The 26441-nt window shown below is 35.5% G+C and overlaps 1 protein-coding gene across 8 annotated transcripts in view; it reads right to left on the bottom strand.

Moving 5' to 3' along the window:
* The window catches only part of NOL4 (nucleolar protein 4), a 426109-nt gene that overhangs the window by 238701 nt on the left and 160967 nt on the right, over positions 1–26441 (bottom strand). Inside the window, exon 1 of one of the 8 annotated variants that reach the window (XM_019465443.2) lies at positions 10256–10377. The exons of the other annotated variants lie outside the window; for them this stretch is intronic. The gene's annotated coding sequence lies outside the window, so the exon portion shown is untranslated. Of the gene's footprint in view, positions 1–10255; positions 10378–26441 lie in introns of those variants that run through there. 8 annotated transcript variants of the gene reach the window in all.

Here is a 26441-nt window from a genome sequence, read left to right on the forward strand (position 1 = left end):
AAATAAATGAAGGGAACAGTAGGGACAGTGAGTCATAGCAGAGGAAGGGAGAGGAGGGATGAGGGGTGAATGGGCAAAGAGGAGTAGGGAGGGCAGAGAGAGAAGGAGAGAAGGCAGAGAGGGGGAAAGAGAGAAGGAAAGAAGGCAGAGAGAGTCGGCAGTGGAGGGGGAAGACGAGAACAGGAGAGAGGAGGAGCGTGGTTGAGGAGAACAATTTATTTCACTTTGAATAACATAATCACTTAGATACGGTTACTTGATTAATATCTGGGTCTCCCCCAGGACCTCCAGCTCTGAAAGAGCAGTGATTAGGTCAATTTTTGCTCTTTGTTTTATCTACCCACAGCTCCAATTCCCAACTACAGTGCTTCTCAAAGCATGTGTGATGAAGAATCAATCTGTTTATCTCCAATCTGTCACGGACAAATAGTTCGTAAAAACAAACACCAAAGCTTGAAACAGAGCGTACAAAATACAAACCCATTTATTATTAAATTCTACAGGCATAAAATTGTGGTTTCAAACCAAGCACTTCATCTTGTCATGCACCAGTAAGAGTTTTGAGGTCCACGAAGTGCTCCTCAAAGAGCCTGACGTGGTAGAAACTCATTAAGAATTTGTGAAATACCTAAACAATACAGACGTAAGAACATTAACAGTTCTGCAATAAATTAGAGTTATATCATGGTTTTTCTGGAACTCAATCTCTCTCTTCCCCCCGTTTTATTGCCAGTTCTGAGAAGTTAACAGGGTGGTGAATATGACCGTTATTTTTAAATGGTTGCGTTGAGGACAAAGGACAGGCTTGTTCGAGGATGGTCCCACACTGAGTAGCAGAATAGAAGGGGACTCAGTTCTCTTGACTGCCAGGCCACTGCTTTTTCCCATAGGCCTCGGTGGCTCTTTTTTCTGCAATCAAATTGGACATGCGGCATTAATTAGCGAGCTGTAAGCACTTTCGTTTTCGCTTTTGGCTAGCAGACTCCAGTGAATCTCTAATTTACACATTTCAGCTCTGCAGACGTTTGCAGACCAATATTCTAAGAGCTAGTCTTTAATTTGGCTTAGCATCCATTTCTGTATTTATAACGTTAAGATGTGTATTTACTTGTCATTCCAGAAGAGAAGAGATCTTGCCACAAATAATGTTTCTCAAAAGATGGGTGGTGGTCAATCCCATTCCACTTTTCTTTTAGTCTGTAAATTGTTATGTCTTTTGTAGTACTGGTATAAAAGAGCTCGTATAAAAACAACATAAAATCTATGACAACTTCAGCAAATCATTGACAAAATGTCCTTTTCAACAAATGATTCAAAATGATAAAAATGAAACCCAAATTCAAAATTTTGGTGACCCTTTCTTTTAAAAGGATATCTATTGAACGGGCTATCATTTAGCTATTTATCTTTTCTGGAAAAGTACATACCAAATTGTTAACAGAAATTATCTATTGGGAATACAGCAGATTAGGAGTAGAGAATAGGAGACCCTTCCTTCTTTATAGATTTCTGTACCTTAAAAACACGTTCTCATGAATATGTATCCAAATGAATATGTAATATTTTATTAATAATATATTGGTGATGGAAGTGATTCTAGGAAGTCTAAATGTTTTAAACATGAATATATATTTAAAACAATTGTGTAATATTTTATTAATAAATTTTCTTACTTTATCCATTGAACTTTGAAATAGAGCAACATGTAAGGCATGTTCTTAGCCCTTTAGCAGATAAATGAGGGAACTACATTGGAGGTAGAGGGCTGAGATTCCAAGGGAAATATGTGTAAGGTCAAAGTCTGAGCTTCCCACTTCCTTATGCTGCAGGGCAATGACAAATAAGTATATTGCATCAGTTAATGGAATCTTCTTGTATTTCTAACTTAGGTATCTCACTGGGGTAGATACACAACAAAAGGACCATGTGAAGCATGAACTGTGACAGTGATACAACCCAGAATTCGAGGTAGTTCTGAGCCAAAATTGTTCAAGTAGGTTTGGTCAGAAGTATATTTTATATTTTAATTACCCTACCAAACTTTTCCCCTGGTATGAGGGGGAATCTCAGTAAGAGATTTATTTAGTCTCTAAAACGTTAGAGATGGATACAGAGAACACCTTAAGTTGGCAAAGGTCACATGTTAGTTTTGTCTGATAACCAAAAATATTCTATGATGGAGAAAGCATAATGTAAATATTTGCCAGATTAAAGACCCAATTTTAAACCACAGGTCCATTAACATATAATTTGCTTGTAACTGATAATTTCTTAAAAAACAAAAACCCAATACTTAAGATATTTAAAATTAGAAAGTTACTAACAATATCATGCTAGTCCCAGTACTGCTTTTTCTCTTGATCAGTTAAAAACCATATTTGTGGGTCGTTTGGGTGGCTCAGTTGTTTAAGCATCCAACTTGATCTAGGCTCAGGTCATGATCTCAAGGTTTGTGAGATCAAGTCCCATGTTGGGCTCTTTACTGGTAGAGTGGAACAGGTCTGGGATTCTCTCTCTCTCTCCCTCCCTTGGCCCCTCCCCAGCTCTCTCTCTCTCTCTCTGTCTCTCTCTCTGTCTCTGTCTCTCTCTGTCTCTCTCTCTTTGTCTCTCTCTCTCTCTCATAATAAATAAAGAAACTTAAAAGAAAACCTATGACATTTGCTTTAAGAGAGGAGGGGCCACTAAGAAAACCATGTCTTGGGGTCAAGAAGAAACAATGCTAAATTAACAGGTTAAAATTTTAAGCTCTAAAGAAATCTGAAGAGAACTTAAGGAAAATAGTGTGAGAATTTGCAGCAAAAAATGTGCAGAAAGGAAAAATCAAAGTCTTGGGCCTTTTCTTCTCCCCACTTCCCCCTGTGTAGGATGGCGACCAGACTAAAGAACTAAAGGCTAAGAAGATCCTTGGTATTCTCTATTGGCAAGAGTTAAGAGAAGCACATGCCTCCTTCCTGATATGGGTATAGATAGTCATCCCTTGAGACCTTATTAGCTACAGAAAAGAAAAAAAAACTTGGTTATCACCCTTAAATTCCCTACTCGCTTAAAGCAACTTCTAGAGAGAAGATACACATGTGCAGCATTCTCTAATAAAGCCATGGCTTCTGGGATTTTCTAAATTTCTAAGCTTCTTTCCAAGCATTAGAAAAGCATTATATGTGACTCTTTCTTTCCCTTTCTTTCTTTCTTTTCTTTCTTTCTTTCTTTCTTTCTTTCTTTCTTTCTTTCTTTCTTTCATTTTCTAATTAATGTGATTATTATTAGACAAGGTCAGAAGGTACAGGCAGTGTCAAAGTCAATTTCTCATTTTCCTTTTAAAATCTACCTTAGGTTTGTTCCACAAATCATTGTATTAGCTCATATTGCTTTGTGAATGTTATTAATATTTATTACACAGGGCTAAACTTTAAAATCATATTGTTAGCTTTTACTAAAAGGTATGAGATTATAAGTGATGCTGTCACAGATAAAGTTAACAGCCTTCAGAGAGTTTTCTGTTGCGTGAAGTTTTGCCTGTGATTTAAAAGGCTGCAATGTAATGTTATATACATAGATATGCATTCAGGACCAATATGGGAAAACTTTTTCCTATAGGTTACAAAGTGTGAATATTCTTCAGTGTATTTTAATGTTTTGACTCAGATATTGAGCCAATGATCCTTCTGAAGACCTGATTATAAACACTGCTTCTTCCTTTCTGTGGCACTAATTTTCTTACCTTTCTCTGCCACACATTCAACGAAACCTATGAATGAAGACTGCATAGAGAAAGAGGCAAGCTCCCTAGTCAGTAGTGGCATTGTTACTTGAAAAAACGAAAAACTTTCATGATATTCAAGCCCCTTTCTCTCTGTTAAGTTAGAAAAAAATTGAGACAGAAAACAGGAACCCTAATGGATACACATGGAAGGTCAAGGTCAAATGCTGGGAAAGTTTTCTGTTTTCTGAATCTTTAATCATCTCTCAAACTGTTAGACAAAGTGAAGAAGACAGACTGTCTATGAAACAATCAAAGAAATAAGAAAGAAAAAGAAAAAAAAAAAAACCCTGAGCAGTAACTGAGATTGAAATCGGAACTTCAGTTCAGGCTGCTGGCCAGAAAGTAAGTGGCTGCTAGCCTGTACAGCGCCTAGTGCCCTGCAAGTGTTTTGTGTTAGTTAGCTCCCTCAATTCCCAAAATAATTCCATGAAACAGTTCTTATACAGAGAAATTGTATCTTCTGAGGCCTCCCCATGTAACCACCCCCACTTTGTCACCACTGTCCTTTGGGACAGCTCTGTATCTTATACTACCCTTCCTCATAACACCTTTGACACGTGTGCAACAGCGGGAATAAACTGTGGTTAAGAGATTGGGTGTTGCAGTTAGAAAAACTTAGATTCAGACCCAGGTCTGTCACTTATAAGTTGGGTGGTTGGGACACTCTCGGAACCTAAGCTTCCCCACAGGAACAAAGGGGCAGGTTTAGGATTTACATTAGAGGATAACTGATACAATTAAATGAGTTAATGTTTGCAGAGTATTTAAATCCCATACCCAATCCATAACAAGGAAGAGCTTAGCTTTATCTTTGAGGGGAGGGGCAGCTTCTGGTTTTCTTCATTTTCCTACAATGTGTCTGTGCCGAAGGAAGCCCAGGGAAAGGGTTTTAAATGCTTGCTGAATGAATAATGAGTGAAGAGATGGATGGATGGATGGATGGATGATCTGACTCTCCAGGACAGCATTTTTTTTTCTTTTTGATACTCATTGGTTTTCCTTCTTTTTTAAAAAAATTATTTAAACGCACGTTAGTTAACATACAGTGTAGTATTGGTTTCAGGAGTAGAACCCAGTGATTCAAGACTTCCATACAATACCCAGTGCTCATCCCAACAAGTGTCCTCCCATTTAGCCCAACCCCCCATCCACCTCCCCTCCAGCAACCCTCAGTTTGCTTTCTGTATTTAAGAGTACTTATGCACTATTTTTACTAAAGCTCCAATTGCCTCCATCATTCTCCTCTTCCTGGAGTGGAATAAGTTTCTGTGATGGTGACTTATCAGTTATTAAGCACCTAGTGCAGTGTAGGTTTCTTTATATTACTTATCTCTTTTAATTTCCAAAACAATTCCATGAAATAATTATTATACAGAAAAATTGGATCAGACTCTATCCAATGGCCTGCTTATTTATAAGTGTTCACAGACACCTAAGGCAAGAACAATAAAAATGATTGTTTCCTTATCATTACCTCTCCATGTAGCATCCAAAAATGAGTTTCTACAATGCCTCATTTAGGAAATGAGAATGTGAGATCAAGAGCGAGCTGGATAAGCTCAGGCTGTTAGTTATACAACTTTAAAAATATTCCCTGACCTTTTCAACCATGAGTTTCCTCAATCATAAAACTGAAACATAATGGTAATTATGTGTGTCTAACAGTATTGTGATTATTAAATGAGATAATGTATAGAAAAAGTGCACTGTGCAAGGATAAAACGATGGATTTTCTTCGAGGAGACAGGGAGCTGCTTCCCTACTATCCCCTTTACAGTCTCTTGAAAATGAACAGGTGTAACAGGACCAACCTTTTGATTTTCCACTGCAGCATTAGGACTTCTGACCATTCAGACTTGTATATGTGAGCCTCCAGAATTAGCTTAGGCTTTCCCTCACAAGATAAATAGGAGATGATCAGGTACATCTATATATCTCTCAAGAAAACAGACAAGTTGTCATTGTCCTTTATGTTACTTTCCTGTATAAACATGTGTGAAATTCTGTACAGACCTTGCAGTCACGTTGATGTCACCATACATCCCTACACTATAATAGTGTTTTCTCTGTTTCTTCTATACATGTATGGAGGGGTCTTTAGGGGGCAGGGTTGTTTTCATTGCCTCAACAATTATAAATGTAAAGTGTAAGGGTTGATGTGGTTGTTGTTATTATTATAACTATTATCATTTCAAGACTATAGAAAATTATGCCATCGTTCTGATAGAAAAGACAATAAAATAGTTCTCTCTCTAGTTCATTGGGTTAAGTTTTACAAAAGTGGTTTTCTCAAAACTTCAGCTGAATATATTCATTTTTCCTTTGTATTAAATTTATTTCTATCTTATATTAATGCCAAGAGAAGAATACAAAGATAAAAAGTATTAAATTTTGGAAGTGTCAGACCCCAGGAATGAAAGATAAACTTCTTTGTGGTCATACTAAAAAGTTGTACTTCAACATGAAAACACATGTCAAGTTTTTACATACTCTAATTGCTATTTACAAATATTACAGAGGAAACAAAATAGAGAGTAGTAAAACAAATGCTAAAGGTGCTATGAACTTGAAGGCATTGCATGACCTTCTAAAATAAACTACATAATGGGTAGGTTAACTCTTATAATTAAATGCAATATTTGTTTTTTAAGGCTTAAAGATCAAACAAGATGTCTAAAATCAAATTGAATGCTGTCTCCATTACTGTCACTGCTCTCCTCATAAACCCTCTCTTTCTATTGACTTTCTCTATGTCTAGTAATGGCACCCATCAACTTCCAGGTTTGAAGGTTCTTTAATGCTATCCAGTCAATGGCCAAGTCTATCCCCTGTGCTTGCTTTATCACACCTCTAACCATGAGATACTCTGATTTGCTATCTCTCATTCATTCCCACCAGACCGAGTGTTTTTAATGAATGCCTGAACATAAGCATTTTGCTCTGTAATTCTTAGCATCCATCTTAGCAGTGGCCAAATAAACCCTGGTTGAATAAATTAATACATGAAATTCCACAGATTATATGGCTATGATTTCTTTCTCATCAGTTCCCTACCTTTAATTCTCAGTTTTCCTATGCTAGTTAAGGCTCGCAGTCCACATCACCTTCCATTAACTATTGCCCATATCATCTATTTGTCCTCTCTAGGTTTGTAGGATACAACTTCGCAGAGTCCTGCTCCTTGTTTCTCACTCTTTGTTCAGAAATCTCCATTGGCTCCCATCTGCCTTCAAAAGTGTGTATCACCAAAAGTACATAGCCCCAATGAATATTCTGGTCTTTCTACATACAACCCAATTTCAACAATTGTTCCAGCCATCTTCTCATACATCATGCTACCTATTTGCTTGCAGGCAATCCTAAGAAAACAGACAAATCTAGCATCTTACATATTTGTCCTGAGACATATAGAGTAAAACTTAAAGAATATAAGGAGAATATTTTTACATGAACATAAATCCCAAAATTAAAAAAAGGAGGAATTATTGCTACATTACAGCTCTTTAAAGTGGCCTCTAACCCAACAATGTGTCATAGAATTGAAACTTCTACAGGCAACATTGAATCTTAACGTGATTTAAAAAAAATTTTTTAACGTTTATTTATTTTGAGAGAGAAAGAGAGACAGCACAAGCAGGGCAGGGGCAGGGAGAGAGGGAGACACAGAATCTGAAACAGGCTCCAGGCTCCAAGCCATCAGCACAGAGCCCATCGCAGGACCTGAACTCATAAACCACAAGATCATGACCTGAGCCGAAGTCGATGCTCAAACGACTGAGCCACCTAGGCGACCCCTTAATTTGCTATTTAAAAGCAAATACAAAAAGTGTTTATATCAGAGTATTACCTTTTGTGCTAAATATTTTTATCTTCAGTATTTATTATTATGCACATGTCAGCCATCAACCATACCAGGTAGTTTTAGAAGCTATTCTTAGTATATATGATAACTGACCATTATAAAATCATATATCATATGCCAAATCATATATCATACCATATATCATATATCAAAATCATAAAAACAATGCCTTCCATGCATGTGTTTGTTGATTATTCCCTAGCAGAAGCTTGTGTTGTGATCTTGCCAGGACATTGCTTCCTCTTTCTCTTTTCTGTACTCACTTTCCTCACAAAAGCTCAGACCATTTCCAGATCACCTACTAGCCCCAAGATTTTGATGTCCTGAAGATTTTTAATCTTAAACTGACTTCTGCACTTCCCACAAGATATTCCAAACCTCTGAGACCAGTTCAAGAATAGAACAACTTGCTCTTTCAAAGATTCCTGAAGCAATGCCTTTCAAGAGATAATTAGACTTTAGAATGTGACCTGTTCCTCACCAAGCAAGACCCTGACATTCTAGCAGCCCAAACCAAACTGCCTCAGGGAGGTGATAAATCCCCACAAGTCTTCAGCTGACAGCATTTGGCTCAATCATTACTGTATTTACAAAAGAAATAAGCCCAGAAGACAGAAAATGGAAAACTCTAAATGATATAACAAGGTTTTTTGTTGTTGTTGTTGTTGTTGTTTTCTTTTTTTTTTTTTTTAACTAGTTAGGACTACCTCTTGAAAAGCTTCAGTTAAAGTAGTGAATGGGCTAAATCCCTGCCTTACCTTTCAATTATTATTATCCATTTACATACTTTGTTATTTCAGTGAGTGGTGCCCATTTTGACTCAGCCCTCCTCCTTTCCCAGTTCTGTTCTGTTCATTCTGAGCCTCACATCATATAGTGAACCCTAAGTTTCTCTCCCTTTTTAGAATAAGGTCATTGGTTTCCTTATTTTTGCCCAAAGTCTATAAATGAAGAGAAATAAGTTACTCCAGTTTATTTTGGGGGGGGGGGGGGTGGCGGAAGGAAGGGGAGGAGGCTCAGGAGAAATTAGCAGATGTGCCTCTTTCTCTTTGTGATTTCTAAGGGCCCTACCCTAAACTGACAGAAATGCTGGAAAAGAGGTTGCTGTAATAATTTGCAATCATTCACTGAGAGGGGCTCCCTGACTTCCAGCTTTGTCTCCATTTTCTTAAGAGCATCAGGCTTTCTGCGTAGTTATAACTTGAATGCTATTAAGCCAATTGTGACCCTTATGGTTTTGTGTGCATTTCCTGACATATGAAGAGAATAATTTTATGTAGCCATTTAATACAACTGCTCATTCAAGTCTAAGACCCATGGTCTCTTCTAACATTAAGTTTCAGAGAAAAGGAGTTTATGTGTAATCTGCGCTCTGCTTGACAGCCAATACCCAAATCTCTTTCATTTGGTAAATCAAAGCAGTATACTTCAAATAATAATTAAATATATTTTATGATATTGGCTATATTTAGCACAGACTGCAATGTTAGTTACAGTGTGGCAGTACATCAGTAGCCTAGGATTTTGTACATGGGCACCAAAACCCAGTTTTTAAATACACATTTTAAATATAGGGCCATGATCAAAGCAAGTGAAAAACATGATCAATGCAGCATGATTCAAATTTCACCAGGAACACTTTAAATAAAAAATATATATACTTTCAGGGAAATACACACTGATTGTCAAAACCACACAGTTTACATATCACTAATACAGTACATAAAATCTACATATTCTTGAAATATTCTTTTTATTTTCGGATGTGGATTAAAGTGTACTTTGAGGTAATTAAGTTTTCAATGAGTAGATATCACCACAATAGATATCCATATCAAACATTTCAAACCCATAACAAGGTTTCCCAGTGCTTAAGCTAAAATTCATACAACCCTTTTAATTATAGAAAAAATTGTGCCAATACACATCAAGAGGGGAAAACAAAATAAAACCCCATAGCCCGCCCCCCCAGAACAAAATCCATTTGAGACAAGCAGTAGAAAATCCTGAAAGATTTATACATTACACATGCTTTATGCTGACAAGTTGAAGCAACAGCACCAAAGACCTAAATAAATTAATCTTCCCCAAAGAATATCTTTTTATCATATTCCAACTACCTTAAAAGAATTATACCACTTGTAGGCTTCTAAAAGAATTTTCAAAAACAGTGTATATTATTGAAAACAAACATTTGCAATCCTAAAATGAAATCATTTTTTTTCTAAAATGAAATCTCATTACTTTTGGTGTTGGAAAAACACACTTGCTTAGAAATAATAAAATTTTTTCATGAGTTTTTTTTTTTTTTTTTGCTTTATCTCTATGGAATTTTAAATCTAAGTGCATAAAAATCTAGGGTAAATAAATTTAGCGCCAAAAATATATAATACATTTTTTTGCCTATCTAATTTTGATTTGCTTCCAGGATTTTAGATTGATGTTTCAAAAGTATCTAAAAATTTTCAAGTTCCTGATGTGGTCAACCCTCTAAATACCACCTACACTAGGAAAACATTGGCAGTCTTATCAGAGTCTCCTGCTGTCATTCCACTGCTGCATGGGACAGTCTTCAACAAGACTTAGACAAACCTCATTCATCAATATTCTACTCTGGAGGAGCTGACACTTACTGTGAATTCTGCTCTTCAACTTAAATACCAGTGTCTGTGGCAGCCAATTCTATCATTGCAGAGACAGCATCCCTCAGGCGAGGTCCAACCTTTCTCTCCAAGTGCACCCAGGGATTAGTCTGACTTCCCCTAAATTCTCTCCTCTGCACAGTAAGAGCTAATCTTTCCTGTATGAAGCAGGAGATGGTGTTGCTATGACAACAGAGCACATTCTAGCAGTGGGACTACCGAGATGAGCCTTCAAAGACTCAGGGAAACATGTACTCAGTTTTCCTCCAGGGCTATGGGCTCCTTCCTTTAGGATTTAATCCCCCAACAAGTTTACTGACAGAGTTGTTGATTACCTATGCATTTTGCTACAGGGAGATCACTGATTAAGAACATGGCTGGAAGATCACAGAGTTATTTAATAAAAGTGCCATTCTCAGTTATATTAAATTTCCAGTTGTAACTGCTTTGTATAGCTGTTTTAGAACACTAGCCTCACTTAAATTTAAACCATTCTGCTTACTGTTAAGTTTTTTGAAAATGATATTAATGTGTTGAGAAGGGCATTATCAAAGAGAAAGCTTTATCTTTTTTTGTTTGTTTGCATATCATCACCAATGTATCAACTTGAAGGTTAGATACACACACACACACACACACACACACATACACACATCCATTTTCTCTCTCCAGCATCAATATCTGGAGCCTTGAGGTTTCAGGGTGGGGGAGGGGATATGCTAACAAAAGCAAATCCCTGCAGCCACATTTTGCATACATATATTAGCTGGAGAATAATCACAATAAGCGTTAATCATTTAGAAAAATAATCACCAGTAGAATTTAAGTGCCTTTCAACAGCAGAAGAGATCTAGTATTGGGTCATATCGTATGAGGGCAGATTTCACATATTATTTTCAAACACAGCGGTTATATTTTTTGGAAAATAATTAACACGCACATTATTGTGTATTTTTAAAAGTTGATAATGCATTTTAATAGTCCTAACTTTGTACCGTTTGGGATATTTGTTTTTCTTCAAAAGGCATTCATATAAATTCAAACATGTCCATCTTTCCTACTAGAAGGAAAAGACACAGGGCAGGAAAAGTTTCCCTTTCTCAGCAGCAAACGTTCGGTTTACTACCGTACCATGAGTGAGGCTTTCACCCAGAGAGTCATCCAAACTCTATTTGCTCCTCTTGATTTCCCCAACACCTCCTCCATTTCTCAATCCTTTATGTCTGGAGCAGCTCTTACCACACACCACCCTTCCCCCACACTAGGCTGCAATTACTCTCCTTTGTGGCTGAAGCAATAGAATCTGCATCACCTACATGCATTCTTCTGATTGTGGAGGGAGAATATAACTTCGAGGGTGTTGTTGTCACTCAGAAGTGAGGGGATCTATAGGTTACAAGGATTCAATGTCCTACTGGCTTTCTAGGAGAATCATTAGGCTATCTTTAGTTACTTCTTGGTTCTCACTCAGATGTGTGTGAAAAGCTTTAAGATATTAACTAGGACGTCCTGACTGCAAATAATGCATGTATTTATATTGAATAATTCATATAAAATGAACAGGGCATTTGAAAACACATTTTGATCCATGTTTTTTTATTTCTATCATAGTAAAAAATAGTTAAATTTATTTAACGTGTGCCTGGGTATATACTCCCAGACACATATATGCTCACATCATGGGTATGTACAGAATATTTTTCCCTCAAGATCCTATTCCCGGAGCTGGTTCTGAAGATACATTCTCATAATTCAAGAAGTTATGGCACCTGTTTTCATTATGTTCATTATTATCTAATTAGTAAAAGGCGCTTTTTCCCCCCATTTTCACTCTCATCTTCAGGGAAACTGGATAAATGCCAAAACATGTAAACAACATATGGTTTACTTTCAAAATCAACCAACCAGAATTACTCATTTTCAAAGAATCTCTTAGCAAAAAAAAATATGTTGAAGAAATAATTTCCTGCTCTAATAGCTAATGTTTACCATCTGCTATTCCTTTAAGACTAACTACCTGGAGATCAATCATATATATTTTCCAGTTACCCTTCACTCCAAAAAACCAATATTATTAATTAAAAAAGATTTTAAGTAGGTCATGCTAGAGTGCCACAACTTAAATTTGAATTCTGCAAGCAGATTATAACCAACCAATATAATACGAATGCCAGGAATCACTATTGTCAGAAATTTATGAGTTTTATGATTGTCTCCTATGCATTACTTTTGAGCTTCTATTTTTCAACATAATAATCAGTATGTCTGTTAAACTAAAATAATAACTTTGTCTTGGGAAATAGAGACAGGGAAAGTAGGGGAAGGAACATTTTTCTCAAAACAAGTTTCGAAGATGAACCGCAAGGCAGTTCTGAGGAAAGAGTCTGAGATACTGGAGTCCACAGCAAGGGGAGCAAAGTGTGGGTCAAGAACCACCTTTTTTTTCGAAGAGGCTGCCTTTTGTCCAAAGGCTTAGGTACAGTCTCTAGACTTTAGCTGGACACTGAGTACAGATTCTAATGACAAACTGCACTAGTCTGTGCCTCAGTTTCCTCACTTTCAAAATGGGGAAAATAATACTACTTATATCATGGAATTCTCATACAAGTTCAAGGAATAGACACCTAATGTTATCATAACAGGGCCTAGCATACAGAAAATACTATGTAAATGTTAAGTATCATTTAGGATTTTGAAGACAGGGATGAAATATCATTCATTTTGTTCCTCCTGTTCCTAACACAGTATCTGCTATAGGATATGTATTCACTAAATGTTCAGATTATTTTTCATATCATCTGTATGATTTCAATATATAATAAAGTAAAGCAAATATATAATATCTAAGGATTCTAAAATATGACAGAAGAGACATAATAAATCTCTCTATATAACTATTATGGGTTTTATAAAGTTCAATAAGTAAATAAATACTTATTCAAGAAATGAACGGAGTAGATTTTCAATATGTAGCCCTCTTGCATACTAATTCTAGTTTAGGAACTATTTGCTGAACAACAGCTACAGATCACAGCAAGCAGGATTATCTGAATATGAGCACCATAATCCCCTTAGTTTTATGAGAGAATGAGTTATCACTTATTGCAAAAGTATTAGCACTTGCTTTAGTAGATATTATGCTAGACATCAGGGTACTAAGACTTAGATCATGGTCTCTGTTTTCAGCGAGTTCACAATATAATGTCGGAAAGAGATATCCACTTAACATATATGCTATGTGTGAGGCACAGTTCCAGGTGCTGGAGATACAGCAGTAAACCAAACAGAGAGAAATGTCTACTCTCAAGGTTACCCATGTTTGTGTGTGTTTGTGTGTGTGTGTGTGTGTGTGTGTGTGTATGTGTTAGATGTGGGAAATGTGAGTATGTAAGTAGAATATAGCTACTTGAGAGGAAAATAAAGCAAAGTTGAAAAATAGAAAGGGTGGTAGAAACAGGGACAAGATTTAAATTTTAAACCTATACATATAATGCAAGTTAGTAACAGCCATAAAAGAGCTACATAGGACCATGGGAAGCTACAAAAGGGAATGACTAACTCTTCCCTAAGGAATCTGTGAAGACTTCATAGAAGGAGTGGTCAAATTCCAACTAGAAAAATTAAAAATTAATACATAAAAGTTCTTATTTATGTATTGAACAGTATTTTCTATCATCTGTCTAATACTTAACAAATGAATATATAACATCTAAAAATACTCAAATATGTCAAAAGAGCAATATACATCTATTAACTAACTATTATGAGTTTAGAATGTTCAAAAATTTCACAATCAAAAAACATGTTATTCTAGCAACTGAAATAATATATGGTTAATCTACAAAAGTAATTCCCCCTTACTTTGAAAAAGTAATTTTCTTCTTATCTTCCTAAGGTAAAACATAACTAAGAAACGTAATTATAACTCTATTATACTTTATACAACAAAATAAATTCCAGATGGTTTAAATTTTTAAAGAGAATAAAGTTGTAAAAGCATGGAAAACATTTTGAGATTTTAAAAACAATAAACATAGAGGAAAACAAATTCTGAAATACCTGTCATATAGGTGACATCCTGATCGGCCCAGAAATCTACAGATATATATATCTATATATACATATATATAGATATATATATCTGTATCTATATATATATCTGTATATATATATATCTGTATATATATTATATTACATATATATTATATATTATATATATGTAATATAATATATATAATTATATATATAATTATAATATATATATAGAGAGAGATGATAGATATAGATATATAGATATAGATAGATATCCATAACCACTTCTAAATTATTTATTACACAATAATTTATTCAGTGCAATCATGTGTCAGATATTGGGAATTCAAAGAAAAATGAGATAGTCTGCCTTCTAGAAGTTTATGGTCAAGCAGTAGAGACAGAGACGTATACAAGTCTTTATCACAACAGAGTATAATTATTAGAAAATTATGTACAGAATGCTACGAGAGGATCTAGGAGAGAATTTTATCCTGGTGCAGACATATGAAATCATCAAAGGAGCGTGTAGTTGCCAGAATGGAAAAGATTCGAGCAAGCCAATGTTATCACTGAGAATAGGCAGAAAAGCTCATTTAAAAAAAAATGTATGCCTGAAATCCGATTGAAGTCATCAGACAGCAACCAGGATTTGAGAGCCCAAGATCCCTGAGAGAAGGAAATCAGAGAACTGTGAACCAACATTCTCTAAGCAGCAGTTTTTTTCCTCCAGGCAAATGCTGATATTCATGTGAAGAGAGAGACTAAGAATATGAGCATACATTGTGAAGAGGCAGAGAAAAAAGAGTAGAACTTTTGAAGATCTCATAACGCTGTAAAGAAAAAAAAAATGGATTTCAGATTGAAAAAGGTAGCCAGGATGTGAGGTAGTCAAGATCCCAGAGAAAGGGTAGTAGCATGGAAGCAAGACCACAACTTGTGGTTTTATTCTTGAGACTTCTGCCTATTTATAAGCTGCACACAGCAAAAGCCCAAGAAGATAAGCAGGAAACCTCTAAACAAACAAACAAGCAAACACGTGACAGTGTTTGCTGTAGTCATGCACTGGACCGAAAACCCAAGGACCCAGAGGGAGGAAGGACTTTTTGTAAATAATCAAGCTATCAGCTGGGACCTCTAGAAGGTTACACCCTTCACTGGAGGAAAAACAGATGGGGAAAGCAGCTTATTATAAGAATTGAGATGCAGCATCAAATCAGTCTGATCCTTGACTTGATTGAAATGATCTGGGCCTCCTTACCTGCCTTTCTAGAAGATAAGGGAAACTCTCCCTGAGCCAGACAACACTCCTAAGACCACATATTATTTTTCATGCACAATATCCATAATTTAATTAAAAATGGTAAGGCATACCAAGAAACAGGATCAAGAGAAAAAAACATTTTATAGAAAATAGACAATAGAAAGACACAGATAACCAGTTACCAGAGTCATCAGAAGTAAATTTTTAAATGAATGAATATTGGGGCAACTGGGTGGCTCAGTCAGTTAAGCGTCTGACTCCTGATTTCAGTTTAAGTCATCTCACAGTTCCTTAGTTTGAGTACTGATGGGGCTTTGGGCGGGATGGAGGGGCAGGACCTGCTTCGGATTCTTTCTCTCCCTCTCTGCCCTTCCCCCACTCACATGCACATGTACTCTGTCATAAATAAATAAATAAATAAATACATACATACATACATACATACATACATAAATAAGTAAATTTTTTAAATGACTGTGATTATTATATTTAAGTGGCCAGATGAAAAGAGGTGGGAACTTCACCAGACTGGAAATTATAAAAGGGAATCAAAAGGAAATTCAAGAATTTTAAATAAGGGAGCATTAAAATTAGGCATTTAAGATAGATTTGATTGTTGACAATAGTTTGAGAGAAAAGTAGAGAGGATTAGTGAACTGGAATACAGATCAGTAGAAAATATCCAGGATGAAATATGAGTTAAATGCATGAAAAGGAGAGAAATGACTTTTTGGAACATATAGGAAACAGGCAAATTATTTACTACCTGTGATGTGCTGGTAAATGTTTAACAACCAGCCCTCCAAAAAGTGTGCATATAAATTTCACGAATATAAGGGCTATGTAACACACAAGTTATAAATAATAATAATAATAATAATAATAATAATAATAATAAAATATATAATATTCTCTGTTGTAAATTCCATAGAGCAAAATGATTTTTTCAGAATCATTTTGGGGCGCCTGTGTGGCTCAGTCGTTTAAACATCTCTTAATTTTGGCTCAGGTCACAGTCTCACAGTTCTGAGTTCAAGCCCCACATTGGGCTCCATGCTGACATCACGGAGCCTGCTTGGATTCTCGGTCTCCCCCTCTCTCTGCCCCTTCTGTACTCACTCTCTGGCTCTCTCTCTCAAAATAAATAAACAAACATTTTTAAAAAAGAACACTTGGCTTCCCATCAGTTCCCTGGTGAATTTCAAACCCCCATCATCACAAAACAAGTGTTAGAAGTTACCTAGTATATTGAAGTATTCCTAGTATATGGAATATATACATATTATATATACACATTACACACACACACACACACTGGATATTCGATATAATGTAAACCTCACAGCAACTTTCTGAGATAGAGTTTATAAAATACCCTTGGTTCAAAGCACTGTCTTCCTCTTTAGCTGTCTTTCTCAGTATTTACCAAAAGAGACTGTACTCTATTATACTGAATAACTGGAAGTTCTCAGAACACATCATACTCTCCTCTGACAACACGTGTTGTAAAATGCCTCGTGCTTTCTCTCTTGCTCGCTCTCTCTCTCTCTCTCTGCCTGGCATATCCTTCTGTTCCTCATTCACTGGCTAATTCTGATTTTTCCTTTAAGGTCCAGTGCAGCATTCTCTTGTTATTGAAAGCCTCATCTGAGCTTCTCCAGACTGACAGGTGCCCTTTGTCGAGGTTTTCACAGTTTTCACCCTGCACATATCGTAAGCACTGTCTTCTGGAATTGTTGATCTCCAAAAATGGCCCTAGATGATCTGTGTATCCCACAGTCTGCCCCTTGTGAAATATTCTCCCTGAATCTGAGTTGGCATGGGACTCATTTTAGCCACTTGAATGCAGAGAAAGTAACCCCGTGTAGGTTCTGGACCTAACAATTAAGATCTGTCAGCTTCTACTTTTGCACTTTGTGGACCCTTGAGCCAACACATAAGAAGTCTCACTACCTGCTGGAAGAACCATGCGGAGAAACCATGTGCAGTACAATCTGAGAGGCAAGGAGGTGTTGACAGTGACCCACAGGCAGTCTCAGTGACCCAATGATGTCCTACCTGAAATAAGCCTGCCGGCCTCCCCCACCAAGGCAGCAACCAAATGAGCGAGCCCCCTCTGATGGTCCAGGCCAATCAAGCCCCCGGACCACTGCAATCAGAAGAAGGAGAACCAACACCAGGTAAACTCTGTCAACCCAATAAATCATGAGATAATAAAATGATTATTGTTCTAAACAGTTGTACTTGGAGGTGGTGTTTTTATGCAGAAACAGATACCAAAATAGCTTGTCCTTCAAAGTCTGAGCAGCTTGAGAGCAGAAGCCACACTATATCTACCTTTGTACTCAAAACCACTAGAAAAGTACTTCGTACAGAATGGTTCTCATAAATGTTCATGAAATTGAACTAGTAAACTCAAGTCTCCGCCATTTGAATGTGCAATACCCACCCCCAAACAATCCAGCTCTTAATTTTCAATTCTGAGCCAACTTTTAGTGACGTTGCTTTACATAGTTGGGAACTTAAATTATTTCTGCACCAGTCGGATTAATCTATTTACATGTTCCCACCCCACTGTCTAACTTTTTCCTCACTACTTTGTTTTTGCCTTTGAATTTTTCTCTCTTCAAAATACTATAAATTATTCATTTATGATGTTTATTGTCTCTGTTCCCTGTTCTATTCCCTTCCTCCCATCAAAATATAAGTGCCAGGAGGGCAAGGAAAGGTTTTTTTTTTTCTTCTGTTTGGTTAAGCGATTTATCCTGAATACCTAGAACAATGCCTAGTAATAGCAGATGTACAATATTTGCTGGTTGGCCTAATTCATTATTTTAGGAGGAAATTGGACATACTCATGAACCATGCTGTAGAGAAAACCAGGACATAGAGAAGGTATATAGTTGGTGTCTAAGGAAGAGGACTACATGACCCAAGACAAGAAATTTTACTTCTCCATGTTTTAGCAATTAGTGCAGAAAGGAATTCTGGGTGGAAAGGAGATAAATGTTTATGAAATATCTTGATCTCTTCAGGATAAAGGTGCTACGTAGATGGAAAGACATCACATCGTGCCTTGTTGTGTGACTATTTCAAGTTGCCAAGGTATTTAGTATTTTTCTTCAGAAAACAGAACTTCAAACTAACTTAAAGGAATATACAAGGCTGACATGCCTTAACTGGCCTGAGTTTCATGCAGAAAGAAATCCTAAGATTTCAGTCACTTGAATATAAGGTATAAAAATGGCAGAGAAAATATAATTAAGAACTAGGAGTACACACATGTATTTAGCTTAGTCAGTAGTCCACAATAGATATTTGAAAGATGTTTGCTGAATCAGTGTTGAATGAATAAACACTTATCTTCCATACAATAATTTTTGTAATAATCTTTATTATTAAAATAAATTATCTTTTTTTATGTTTTTTAATTTACTTTTGAGAGAAAGAGAGAGACAGGGTATGAGTGGGGGAGGAGCAGAGAGAGGGAGACACAGAATCTGAAGCAGACTCCAGGCTCTGAGCTGTCAGCACAGAGCCTGATGTGGGGCTTGAACCCACAAACCTTGAGATCATGATCTGAGATGAAGTCGGATGCTTAACCAACTGAGCACACACCCACCCCAATAATAAATTACCTCAATGGTACTCTTCAAGATATGGTGACTGAGAGAGGCACCTGGGTGGCTCAGTTGGTTAAGCATCTGACTGCGACTCAGGTCATGATCTCATAGTTAGTGAGTTCAAGCCCCTCATCAGCCTCTGTGCTGACAGCTCAGAGCCTGGAAACTGCTTCAGATTCTGTGTCTCCCTCTCTTTCTGCCCTTCCCCAACTCGTGCTCTGTTTCTATCTCTCTCAAAAATAAATAAACATTAAAAAATTAAAAAAAAAAGATATGGTGAATGAGAAAAATTCAATGAGGTGTTATCACCAACATTCTAATCCTACAGATCTAGCTCTATGGGGAGAGAAGAGCATATTAGTCTCTTATACTATTTATTATAGTGATTCTAAGTAGACACAGCTCAAGAGCTCTTTGGAAGAATACCACGTGTACAAAGTGACCTTATGGGATGGTGACCAGGATGCTAAAATGCTTCTACAAGAAGGTTGACCAGTGGTCTCTCTAAACATATCCTTTCAAGGCACATAGGCTTAGTCTGCCGGAGTCACACTGTTGGGTTGGCTGAGGGGACGTTACATTCATTGTTTTCATAAGCTCTACATTAATGGACTGGTAACTCATAAGAACTATACACAAATGAAGGAAAAGAAAGTATAGCCTGTTTGTTTTAACATCAACAGTTTATTTTATTTGGAAGTAATGTGAAATTTTTAACCAGGAATATTATAAATTCATTAGGTGAAGGGATCCTGTCTTAAATAACTGTTGTATCTTACAGTACGTAAAAAGAGTGAACAGTTAGAAGAGGGTTAATATTGCTTATCATAGTTGCTACAACTCCTCTGGATACATTATTAGAAACTCTTGCTTCAATTACCAAAGCAACTAATTATGTATTATTTAGAATGATACATACCAGAAATGGCATTAAGTCTATCAGAATTGGATAACAGATAAAGCAGGAACAAATAGAAATGTGAGATAAGGAAAGTGGGCAAAAGAAGAAAATGAGGTTAAAATAAGAAATAGCAAATATCAAAGCCTGGAATGCTAATAAGTAACCTAAAGATCCATTTGAAGGGACAAAAGAAGATAAAGATCTGTAGATGTCTCATAAAAGACAGATAATGAAAGATAATAGCTAAATACTTTAGATAGGTATAAAAATATAGCACTGGGTGATGGACCTTAATTTTCAGTTAAATGCATGAACCTCACCTGAGGGGCAAGAAGAGGCTGTGGCAGAACCTCAACAAGCATGAATTCTTTCCCAAAGAAGCCTTCTACTATACTTCTGCCAGAATATTATAAATGAACTAAAGATATAAACATTATCTTCTCTTCATATATAATATGCTGGAGTAGTAGTCCCTGTTATTTCCATTCCACTCCTCACTTAAAATGCTCAACATTTCTTTTTTTAAGTTTATTTATTTTGTGAGAGAGAGTGTGACTGGGGGAAGGAGAGAGAGAGAGACAGAGAGAGAGAGAGAGAAAGAGAGAGAGAGAGAGAGAGAGAGAGAGAGAGAGAGAGAGAGAGAGATAGTGAGTGTCCCAGGCAGGCTCCACACTGTCAGGGCAGAGCTCAATCACAAGAAATAGGAGATCATGACCTGAGCTGAAACCAAGAGTCAGAAGCTCAGTTCACTGAGCCACCCAGGTGCCCCCAAATTCTCAACATTTCTAAAAGACAAGTTTAATCAAGTTTGAGAATGTGTCAAAAGGGAGATCATCTAATTTTTTAAAAGAGTAATAATATACTCAAATATCCATTTTTACATGCAATATATATATATATATATATATATATATATATATATATATACATACACACACACACACATACATAGATATACATTTTATATATCAAAATTAAAATAGGCAGGTGGACTGAAACTATGTCAATTTGAGATCACAGAATGAAATAATCTGGACTTTGATACCAGTAAATAGAAAGCAACAGTGCATATTCATATAAAAAAATTAACTGTATCCAGAATGAGATGTTTGAAATACGTGAAGTAAATGCAAATCACGAACCGAAAAGACAGCCAATTTACAGAACTGGTTAATCATCACTAAATTTATCAGGTAAAATGCCATTCATCCTTCAATCAACTACATCATATAAACACAAAGAGAAGTTACTTTATGCTATAAAGTATATTGCCCTTTATATCAGTAATGGATCCTTGCTTCTAAAGAGGTCATTCACCTTTGGTAACTTTTACCTTCTCATTCATTCCTCATGTATTCCTGGGTGAGGCATAGACAAAAGATGGATAACTAAACCCACATGAAACGAATAGAGAAGAAAGGCCATGTCATATCTTGATTTGACCCAACAGAGGTGATCAGACCATGGGAAATTAATCTGAAAAGACAGCAACCTTGACATTAGCAGCAGTGTGAAACCACCAGCCAAAGTTTTAGTGCAATGACTCCCTAACAGGGGTAAGCATTGAGCAAAGAGTTTGACTTCCAAAAATAAATTAAGTGACAATTTTGGTCTTTATCATCCTTTTACTTTGTGTTCTAGACTTTACTCATTAACTGTCTTACATTGTTTCTTCCCCCCAAATATACATTTATGATATCATATGTGGAATTATTTATATCAAAATTTGGCAAACTTCTAATTGATAATAGAAATTGTGCTTTAAAAGAAAAAAAGACTGGATATTAGAATAAATAAATAGATGGAGACTTTTATTCTTGCATGTGCAGTGTGTTATTGGACACAGTCATCTCTTCAAGTCTGAGCTTTTACATCTTTTATGTGGACATGTGAGAAAACCAATCCTTCTGTCTACCTTCATGCCCAAATAAAATAATATCTGTGAATGCATTTAATAAACCAATGTAACAAAAATGTAAACAAATATTGTTGTTTCCAGACATTATACGTTGCCATATTATGTGACAGTAATTAATTAATAAACTAGTAATACCAATATTATATTACTGAATGCTACACTAAAGCTCAATTATTTTCTCTCAAAAGCAACACATTGTAGCAATTCTACAGAAGAGACTTTGTTATGCACAGACAACAATTAATTTTATTTACATAATTGGAAAATGCCATTTTTTCTTCCTTGCTGTATATTGAATGGTGTGACTAAATCGTTCATGTGTTTAGAAAGAATTAATAATTATGACACAAAGACCATCATAAGAAGTCAAGTACAATTTACAGAATACAATCAGTACACTGTCACCTATGAATAGCAAAACATAGTGCAGGATGAGCACCAGTGAAGGATCAAATGAGTCCAAGAAAAGTAAAGCAGGACACACTACACAGTGTCTTTTGCCAATTTCTCTTATTTGTTGAAACTTAAATGAAGCAGGTCAAAGGAATAAAAAGAAATAAAGACTGTAATATGGAATTGTCATCAATGCTTTATGTAAACAATATTATTATGATTATACTCACTGTATTATATTATAGAGACTGTATACAGCCCCAAGGCACATGTCCTTTTCTTCTCTCCACTTATACTACAATATCATAAAAGCCTTGGATCCTATTATCTCCATTATTAAGTTCATCAGAAGCAGGGTCAATGAAATTACAGAGTCTGACTTCTAACCATTCATAAAGAACTGTTTTTGAAGATCATATGCTAAAGCATATTTTATTTTGGTAGATTAGCACACATTCCAAATTATGAAATATCCACATTCCAGGATCATTATAATGAAAATTGCTCTTTGAAATTTCAAAATGGAAAACAAATTGGTGGTATTATTAATAGTAGATGTAATACATATGCTTTACTTCTGAAATGTGAAATATAATTCAATAGTATTATTAGTCATGATATAATCTAGCATAAATACATTTCTATAGATTGTCATTATGTAACTTTGATCCCTAGACTTGAAAGTATTCCTTTATGGGGCACCTGGGTGGCTCAGTCAGTTAAGTGTCCAGCTTCGGCTCAGGTCATGGTCTCACACGGTTCATGGGTTCGAGCCCTGCGTCGGGCTCTGTGCTGACAGCTCAGAGCCTGGAGTCTGCTTTGGATTCTGTGTTTCCCCCTCTCTCTGCTCATCGCCCACTTGTACTCTGTCTCTCTCTTTCTCAAAAATAAATAAACATTAAAAACGTTTTTAAGAGAAAATACTCATTCAAGTCTTACAAATCTTCCAACCATATTCTAGATGGTTTACCTGAAAAGCATCCTACTATGACCATCCTAATGCATAAAAATTTCCAAAATTTTAACGTTTATTCCCCATGATGTTTTTAGAATACATGTAATTTATAAACATCTTGTTTTTACGGCAAAAAATTAAAATATACAATATTTACTCACGTGCTAGATAACACAATCTACATAGAAAGTTATTTGATTTTACTAAACCAACTCAATGAAACAGGCAATTAACTTGAATGATAAAAACTATTCAAATAAGGATATCACTGCATTCTTTAGAACAGAAACAAGTAAAATCTCATTAAAAATTAGCTTAGAAATCTAGTTTAGTGCACTTTTAGGAAGTGTTAGAAGGGAAAGCAGATGTGTCAAAGAAAACACACACACACATACACACACACACACACACACTCAATTTTCTCAAACATCGCTAATCATCTCATAATTCCATTTGATTGTGTATCTTTGACACAGCTTTTATCAATTTTGTTTGAAAGTTATAAAATCAACTAAAAGCCAATAGCAGTTTATTAATATTCACATATATTGCTTTCTCTATCTCTTTCAGTTACACGTATTCTCCCTACATGTTCACTGAAGTTAAAGTGATATCACAATACATTCTAAAATCCTGAAATGAAATGTTGAATATCAGACATTCTAAAATTAAATACCCAACAGTTTCATCAAAGAAATGAGTTTTTTTTTCTTTTTTTAAAGGCTAAAATGCGTAACTTTTATTATTTGTGATACTAACAAGGATTTCAGCCTGCAAATGAGTTTTCCCCTTAAAAAATATTCTGCAAAGGATGTTTATACTATAAAATGCACTAAAATTATGATTCGTCATTTTATATTTTAATTTGAAGATACATACACATCTATGTTTCCTGATTAGTAAAATAACTGTTTTATAACTTTGAATAAATTGTTAACTACGTAGTTTGATGATAGTCATGAAGGCTAAGAATTTCTGACAGGAGATATAAAAAATTAGGAGATATAAAAAATGCTAAGTAGTTAATTTGTAGGAAATTTTAGAGCATTGGTTTATTTGCTTTGAGGACTCTGCTTGAATGTTTCAGGAAATTTCTAAGTAAAAAGTTCAAAATTTTGCCATTAAATGATATATAACACTTTGAGTGGTTTTAAATATCTAAACAGATTTCCAAAACACAACTCTTGTTAAAAGAGCTTAACTTGGGGATTATTAATCTCTAAAATACATAAGCCATCTCTTAGGATAAACTGATTTCATGTATATATTCTAACAACAAAAATAACAATTTGAAATTTGCTTGGGATATTTACACAGAGATTAAAATAATGTCTGCATAAATTTTTAAATAGTGGTCATGAATAATTAACCTAAAAAAGAAGTTTAATTTGGGATATACTTTTTACTCATTGCAAAATTATAATGGTGGAACATCTCTTTATTTTAGATGGTTCATTCACTCTTGAGAATTATCAAAATAGCTCTCAAGAGATTTTACCATTTTATTACATTAAAATACAAAGTTCTTTAATTCCATTCTTTTTTAAATTAAGTTTTTATTTTAATCCAGTATAGTTAACATGCAGTGTTATATTAGTTTCAGGTGTACAATATAATGATTCAACAATTGTGTACATTACTCAGTGCTCAGTATGATGGGTGTACCCTTAATCCCCTTCGCCTATTTCACCCATCGCCAAACCCACCTCCACTCTGTAAGTCCGTTATTAAACATGAGCAGTTACTCTTAATTTTCTGGATTTTTCAATTATTTAAGAGTCTTTACACCTGATTAAAATTGGTCCACGAGCATAGGTATTGCTATGAATTTAAAGAGCCGTGAATATGCTATAAAGGGAAAAGTATTTTGGAACTCTGTTATAAAAATATTAAATTATTTACATGAAATTTGAATATTCAAACTTTACTTACACTTTACGTAGGCTCCACAATATTTAAAAGCAGCGTGTAGTTGCTAGTGGAGAGCTGGCATGTTAAATCAGTACTAAAAAGCTGTCTACTATGCACAATATTTTAATTCCTTATATTTGAAAAGTGTTTTAATATTTGCAAAGTAGTTTTTCAAAGACGGAATACAAATATATGTTCCGTTTCCCTAGGATAACACTTAACCTTTGTTCAAGAAAATTGTGTTTGCTTTTTCTAATTGTAACAATAATCCCAGATCTCTAAAATAATCAATATAACAATATATAACGGGGACAAAGAAAGGGTCACTGTAAAACAAAGAAATCTCTTCACCTTTAGACTGTCATAATGTAAAGGACAAAAACTGGCAATATGAACAGCTAGCCAAGGGACAAAAGAACAACTACTAATACACAGAAATATTCCAAAATACCTTCTATGTGTCAGGCATTGTTCTATGGATACAGCATAAACGAAACAGGGAAAATAATCCCTTTTGCCCCGCTTGTATTCCAATGGTGGGGGAGGAAAAAAAAAACAAACAAAATACTAAAGTAAATTACATAGATAGTTGAAGAAAATAGTGTTATAGGGCAAAATAAAGTGGGGAAAGTGTATAGAGTTTGCTATGTAAATGAACTGGTCACTTAATATTGCACTGAGAAGATGATATTTGAGCAAACCCTCGAAGGAGGTAATGGGGCAAAATATGCAGATAAGAAAGTTTCAAGCAAAGTTAATAAGAAGCACGAAGAACCCTGAGGCCTGTGTACAGCTGGCATGTCTGAAGAACAGCAGGAAGCTCGTTGTAGCCAGGCCATACAAAGACTTCAGATTTTACAGTGAGAGATGGGGAAGCCTCTGGTTTTGAGCAAAAGAATAACATGATCTGACCCAGGCTTCAAAAGGATCACCCAGGTTGAGAATGCACTGTAGGACGGAAAAGGAAACAAGAGTGGAAGCAGGGAGACTAGATAGGAGGTTACTTTAAAAAAACAGGCAAATGATGTTGGTTGGTGGTTTGGACTAGGAGAGTAGGTTTGGAAAGGGAGATAAGGGTCCAGATTCTGGATATACTCTGAAGATAAAAGAACCAGAAAGTTATCTGATTGATCGAATGCTGAATGCTAAAAAGAAGGAAGTGATACCTGACTCCAGGTAT

This window comes from Panthera pardus, unplaced genomic scaffold, assembly GCF_024362965.1.
Source record: "Panthera pardus isolate Hobbes unplaced genomic scaffold, ASM2436296v1 HiC_scaffold_15, whole genome shotgun sequence".
Taxonomy (NCBI): Eukaryota; Metazoa; Chordata; class Mammalia; order Carnivora; family Felidae; genus Panthera; species Panthera pardus.